We start from the raw sequence: 7,489 nt of genomic DNA, 5'->3' as shown, positions 1-7,489 counted from the left end.
AACATTCATGCTCCTGCTTTATTAAGGCGATTCCACTCGAAAAGGGGAGAGGCTGCTCCTTTAGGGGGTGGCACTGTCATGCCTGCTGGACATATCTCTGGACCAGGAACGACCTCTCCATACAAAATGAGTTACGCCCATAGAACCACTAGACCATTCTACTAGAAATGGAGGTTGTTCGATGCATTGCCTGGAAAACGACATCTGCATTTTTCACGTCGTTAAAATTCACGTGACTTGGTTCTGTCACGTGTATCACGGCAGTGCGTACATAAGCAGCGTGGAAACACCGATCGCTGCTTCTGATTAAGTCATTTTTGGCATTTTGTAGCTGAACTCCAAACCTGGGTTCTCGCATTCCCTTCAGCAACTTCTTTGGCCTTTTTGGAGCGTGTTTTCCTCCACAAGATAATTCCTGGAGCTGCGTGTATCCTGTTCGCGTGCCAAATCTCCACGCGGACGCTATCTGCAAGCGCGGCTGTCCTGAGCTGCGTGTATCCTGGTTGCCTACCAATTCTCCACGCGGACGCTGTCTGCAAGCACGGCTGTCCTGAGCTGCGTGTATCCTGTTCGCGTGCCAAATCTCCACACGCGGACGCTGTTTTTCCAGCGCGGCTGCCCTGGGCTGCATGTATCCTGTTCGCGTGCCAAATCTCCACACGCGGACGCTGTTTTTCCAGCGCGGCTGCCCTGGGCTGCATGCATCCTGTTCGCGTGCCAAATCTCCACGCGGACGCTATCTGCAAGCGCGGCTGTCCTGAGCTGCGTGTATCCTGCTAGCGTGCCAAATCTCCACGCGGATGCTGTCTGCAAGCGCGGCTGTCCTGAGCTGCGTGTATCCTGTTCGCGTGCCAAATCTCCACACGCGGACGCTGTTTTTCCAGCGCGGCTGCCCTGGGCTGCGTGTATCCTGTTCGCGTGCCAAATCTCCACACGCGGACGCTGTTTTTCCAGCGTGGCTGCCCTGGGCTGCGTGTATCCTGTTTGCTTGCTAAATCTTAACGTGGAAACGCTGTCTCCAAGCGCAGCTGGCCTGGCTGCGTGTACGCTGTCGCGTGCAATCCTGCACGTGGTTTTCTGAACTTCTTTGAAACTTTGGTGCCTGTGACAGTTAACAGGTGAAATCTAATTTTGTTCTTCGTGGGAAAGAAAGTATTTCATGAACTATTGGAAGGTGATTGTGCACAGTACTTTGGACGCTATCCTGTGGTGCACCAACCCGGTATCTAGCGTGAGCTTCGTGCCGTTCGGGATAAGTCTCCCTTACTAATCTTCCCCTCCTTTATTGTTGTTTCAACTCCTGGTTTTCTTGATGAGACTTTCGTTGAATTCTTCAGTTTGGCCATAAGGTTAGTGTTTCTAATTAATGCTACTACTGTGCTATCATAGTGTTTTTAGTTTGGGACAGTTTCTTATGATACTTTATCTATCCTAGAAAAAGGTTGCTTATTGATGCACACCTCAAATTAAATGGCAATGAAACTGTTAGGAGGTGTTTAGACTTACATCATTGTGTTTATACTTACATCATTTCAGCTGCTGCCATGTAACCTAGTTACCAAAGAATCTTTGTTGTTATGATTAAGCAAGGGTTCCAGATTCGAGCAGCAGAGAGAAGATTGAGAGCAGGAGGACAGCCCACAGCTGGGGGCCTTTCTCTTGGATGAACTAACTAAATAAATCCTCACTAAAGACAAGGATTGCAGTGAAGTGTGGTCATTTACTTATTAACATTGGCGACGAGGACTGGGCCAAGGAGAAAAGGCCCCCAGCAGCAGCAATATTGATTACAGTTTGGATGCAACCGGACGGAGCGGCACACTACATGTGTAATAGCAGGCGAGAAACACGGCCATTCTCCTGGAGCGGAGTAAACCAGTAAGGTGTATCCTGGAGCGGAGTACGAATTCTGAGGAAGAAGTCGGTGCCTGGGAGTGAAGTGAACCACAAAGGAATCCTGGAGCAGAGCACGAATACTGAGGAGGTTGATTTGTGGTTTGCAACTACGAGAGACTGCGCTGACAACACCAGCAGAGGTCCCACCTGAGGTCACTCACTATTTGGAATGCCATTGCCTTGATTACTCACTGTCTTGCCGTTACACACACGGCTGCGGCTTGCAGTTGTTTATCTTTGAATGGAACCCGGCTGTCAGGTGAACGAATAGTTGACCAAGCGAGCGAGGAATTCTTGGAATGTTGCAGCCTGGGGTCACGTCAGCACGCAAGTAGACCAAGGGACGTGGAAACGTGGCGGCCATTTTTACGTTGTGTCAATAATACGTTTCGAACAAACGAGACTGTCTAGTACTTTGACACACAGCAACTGGTTGTGCAGTTGGACGCCGGACCTGGAACGGTGGATCACACAGGAATCTACCTGGTGGGTGCACACCTTGTAAAATTAAGTACAGTTGAGTGACATTGTGGCTGTGCAGGGTTTGGTGTCTGGGGGTGACATTCTTTAATTCACAGCATGGCAAATGTCCCAGCCCCAGTTTTCTTCCTTCCTACACCAGGTGAGCCTAGAGTGCGTTGGATAGACTGGAAGGAGGGATTTCAAAAATATGCACTGGCAGCATTTGGACCCAACTTCTCCAATGAGCGCAAAGAGGCGCTCCTATTTCACTGTTTAGGCGCCGCAGGGCAGGAAGTAGTCAAACTACCAGAACCTCCAGACATTCCTGATGGGGGGCCATATGAGAAAACATTAGCAAAATTAGACAAACACTACTGTGTTGAAGAGAATATAATTCTTGAAAGGTACAAATTTGCTACGAGAGCTCAGAAAACTGGAGAGAGTATTGAGGAATTTGTAACTGCTCTCAGAGGTTTAGCCATCAAATGTAGATTTGACCATTGTCGAGATGAGCATGTCAGGGATCAACTCATGATTAAGTGTTCTAACGATAACATCAGGAAGGAGTTATGGAAGGAAAGAAATCCTTCTCTTGATAGAGCAATTGAGATAGCGAAAATGATAGAACACACAGACAAATGTATACAAATGCTTCAGTTGGATAATACATATCAAGATAAGCCCAAAACAGATGACAATGAAGCTGCCATACACAAGGTTTCGAGAGTGATGCAGAGAGGTGCGGCAACTTCGCGTCGTCCTTGGCAAATGGGTAGGAGACCTGAGGGTCGCCAAGGTCCCTCTACCAGAGCATGGGGACAAGGATCATCTACCAGAGGGTCGCCCAGTGAGAATGTTACATTCAGGGGTGGCAGGGACTCTGGTTATCCTAGAGGTGCATCAACTAGGAGGTGTTTCAGATGTGGGAGTCTATCTCACAAAGCATCTGACAAAGAATGTTATGCAACACACATTGTATGTAATGAATGTGGGGTCAGGGGACACATGGCTAGATGCTGTAGGAATTTTTATACTGCCTCAGGTCAAATACATGAAGTCAATGCAGATCAAGAATTTATATCAATTGATGATGCTGGTAGGGAAGTTATTTTTTCTGTCAATGCCATTGATGGGAAGGTCAGGAAAAAGAAACCATATGCAACTGTGTTAGTTGGAGGGGTGCCAGTATCAATGCTCATGGACAGTGGAGCAGATTATACTTTGATAAGTGTGGAAGGAGAAATTTGGATGTTGTACATTGTGGGAGAATGTAGTCAGAGCAAATGCCTATGGAGATGTGCCCATAGAAATTTTAGGGTGCTTTAAAGCCGAGCTCCAATTCAAAGACAGGAAGGCGATAGGGACTGTCCATGTGGCCAACAGAGGTGGAGAGCTGTTGTCCTGGAGTGATCAGGCAGAGCTCAAGATAAGACTTGAAGCAAGCCACCCAGAACAGGTGTTGACTGTGGAAGGTGAAAAATCTGGTGGAAAATCGGTCTCGAGCACTGTTATGGAAGGGGCCAGAGGGCAAATGAGTGTCACTAAGTTAGGGTGCTTGAAGGGATTTGTGCACAAAATTTGTTTGAAAAGAGATGCTATTCCCAAAGTTGCCAAATTGCGGACCATTCCCTTGGCCCTGAGAAAAGATGTAGAGCGTGAATTGAAAAAAATGGAAAGTGAAGGAGTGATAGAGAGAATTGATTCCTCAGAGTGGGTTAGTCCTATTGTAATAGTGAGAAAGGGCAATGGATCTCTGCGGATATGCATAGACCTTAGACACCTGAATAAAAATGTAGTGGCTGACAAATTTCCTTTACCCAGAATAGATGATTTATTGGCAGGTGTGTCTGGTTCCAAAGTATTTTCTCTTATTGACCTCAAATCTGCATATCACCAAGTAGAATTACACCCTGATTCTAGAGATCTCACAGCGTTCATTACCCCTATTGGCCTTTTCAGATGTATAAGAATGCCATTTGGATTGATTTCAGCAGCTAGTGTATTTCAGAACGTCATGTACAGATTACTGGGAGGAGAGAGAGGTGTCATGTGCTACCAGGATGATGTGCTAGTATGTGGGAAAAATGAAGCAGAAAATGATAAAAGGTTAGAGAGAGTGTTGAACATATTCAAAGAGGCTGGCCTTACAGTATCGTTAGAGAAATGCATATTTAAAACTGACAAAGTTGAATATCTAGGTCATGAAATTACAGGTGAAGGGATCAAACCCAAAGAAAAGGCCATAGAAGCCATTCGCAAGATGGAAGCACCAAAATCCAAAGCAGACATACTGTCTTTTCTAGGTTTGGTTGAATTTTATGGCAAGTTCGTTAGAGGGTTGTCAAATTTGTCAAGGAATATGAGGATGTTGACTCGTAAAGGTGTTACGTTCAAGTGGAATGAATCATGTGAGGAAGAGTTTGGTAAGATTAAAGATGCCATAGTTAATGCACCCATTTTGAAAACGTTTGAAGAAAGTAGACATTCATTACTATTTGTGGATGCTAGTGACTATGGTATTGGGGCAGTCCTAATGCAGGAAGATCAGGAGGGATTACACACCATAGCATTTGCATCTAGATCTCTCAAAGGACCTGAGAACAGATACTCAGTGGTAGAAAAGGAAGCATTGGCTTGTGTCTGGGGAGTGGAAAAATTCAAGAGATATCTGTGGGGCAGAGAATTCACAGTATGTACTGACCATAAACCACTTATAGGAATATTTACCAAAGGTGGTCGGGAGGGAGTATCCAGACGCATCATGAAGTGGGTGATGTCCCTACAAGGCCTGCAATATGACATGCTTCACGTTAGTGGTGAAACCAACGTAGTTGCTACGTAGTGAGAGAAATTGTGTCTGAGGAGTCTTCTCTGACTCGTGAGAAAGGAGTTGAAATATTTCAAGTTCATGAGTCAGTAAAGAAAGAGGAGTGGGACAATGCATGTTCTGAGGATGAATTGTACCAGAGAGTTTTAACATTGGTGACCCAGAACAGAATAAGAAATTATCTTGGTGATTTAGGTGGGTTTGCCAAAGTTAAGGAAGAACTCTGGATTGATAAAGGATATTTACATAGGGGACATCAGATGGTTGTACCTATCAAAATGAGAAAATTAATAATTGAGCTAGCTCATGTTGGGCATTTGGGACTGCCTAGAACCAAAGGCTTTGTTAGAGCAGAATTTTGGTGGCCCAATCTTGACAAAGACACTGAAGAAGTGGTCAACAATTGCTGCGATTGCATTGAAGGTAATAAGGGTCTCAGAATTCAGAAAGTACCCATGACTGTTAGGAAGCCATCCACGGTTCCCTGGGATGAGGTTGCTTTAGACTTACTAGGTCCTTTCAATATCAGTGGTGGGAGAGACACATATGTATTGGTTGTCATAGATTTATTATCCAAGTGGCCTGAAATATTTACACTAAGAGATATATCCAGCAGTAGCATCATTAAATGTTTGGAGCAATTATTTTGGAGAGAGGGATTCCCCAGGAAGTGTTTATCAGATAATGGCACCCAATTGGTTTCCAAGGAATTTAGAGAGTTTTTGAGTAACCATGGCATAGAACAAGTAACTACCTCATTATATCATCCCCAGACCAATGGGTGCGTAGAACGTTTCAACCGTACACTCATGGATGCCATTAGAATTGCGGTAGCCACAGGAGGTGACTGGGTCAGGACCATAATGGAGAGAACATTCCAATATAGACTAGCACCGCACAGTGTTACGGGTGTATCTCCATTTGAATTATTAAGAGGGAGGAAACCTAACTCACACATGTGTCCAGGCTGAATGGGAAGGTCAAAATTTGTAGGAATAGATCTGGAGGGAGTGAGAGAGAAGATATTTGAATCAGGGGTAAGATCCAAGGAGCAATATGACAGGAGAAATGCTTGTAGAGAATTCAGTCTTGAGGAAGGTGATTGGATCAAGATCAAACTTCCCACCAAGGTGCGCAAAGGCGCATCCATATTTTCCCAGCCCAAACAAGTTGTTAAAGATTTGGGATCTTCGGTTCTTGTTAAAGGAGGTGGGGTCTGGACAAGGAGAGGATAGCAATTTGCAAAAAGGTAAACAACACCTTGTAACTGCACTGCACGGTATTTACTGCATTGTACTTATTCCTCCACATAGCGGTGTATCAGATACTATGTAAATAATGAACTGTTTGATTTTCAATGAAATTGTTTATCTATTTTAGGCAAACACTTATATTTTGGTAAAAGGAAGGGAGGTGTTAGGAGGTGTTTAGACTTACATCATTGTGTTTATACTTACATCATTTCAGCTGCTGCCATGTAACCTAGTTACCAAAGAATCTTTGTTGTTATGATTAAGCAAGGGTTCCAGATTCGAGCAGCAGAGAGAAGATTGAGAGCAGGAGGACAGCCCACAGCTGGGGGCCTTTCTCTTGGATGAACTAACTAAATAAATCCTCACTAAAGACAAGGATTGCAGTGAAGTGTGGTCATTTACTTATTAACAGAAACATACATTTAAGAGATGCTGTAAATTAATTTTAGGTGCGGGGGAGGAACTGAGGCCATGGCACAAGACCCCTACAAACAAGAGACAATTGGAATGAGGATTCAACAAGGGAACCCTCCCGTCCCCTGCACTTTTTAGGATGTTTGGACTAAGTCCACTACTGTTTTCTCATATTAATACAAAAAACATAAACCAAAGGGTTCAGTTGTGTGTTTTTATAGCAAAAGTTTATATCTAAAGTGTCAAATACACAATATTTCAAAAGGAGAAACATTTACAAATTCAAGAAGCAAAGCTGTGTAATAGTAGGTCACAATAAATTTGAAACAATGGTGGAATCCAATTCATGTGGCGACGCGTTTCGAGGATACTTTCCTCTTCTTCATATGGCCAAAATTGAATTCTTCATACAAAAGGAAAAAAAAAGGGGCGAACGTTTGTACAAGTTTTTTATACCTTGAGGTAATTCATTAAACTCATGCTGTACATTTCAGTCTCATCTGTGAGCCAGAACAGACTACATTGTCAGAGAAATTGTAATTATTCTAGTACCACAAGGGCACATTCATTCCCAGTTAAATTCAGGGTAAGGGGAGGAGAAGAGGTTCAGGGAGACGTTTCTAGTCCAGTGCAAGAG

Source organism: Ambystoma mexicanum, chromosome 13 (assembly GCF_040938575.1).
Source record: "Ambystoma mexicanum isolate Mex_15411 chromosome 13, UKY_AmexF1_1, whole genome shotgun sequence".
In the NCBI taxonomy this organism is placed as follows: domain Eukaryota; kingdom Metazoa; phylum Chordata; class Amphibia; order Caudata; family Ambystomatidae; genus Ambystoma; species Ambystoma mexicanum.
This window is presented reverse-complemented; position numbering follows the sequence as displayed.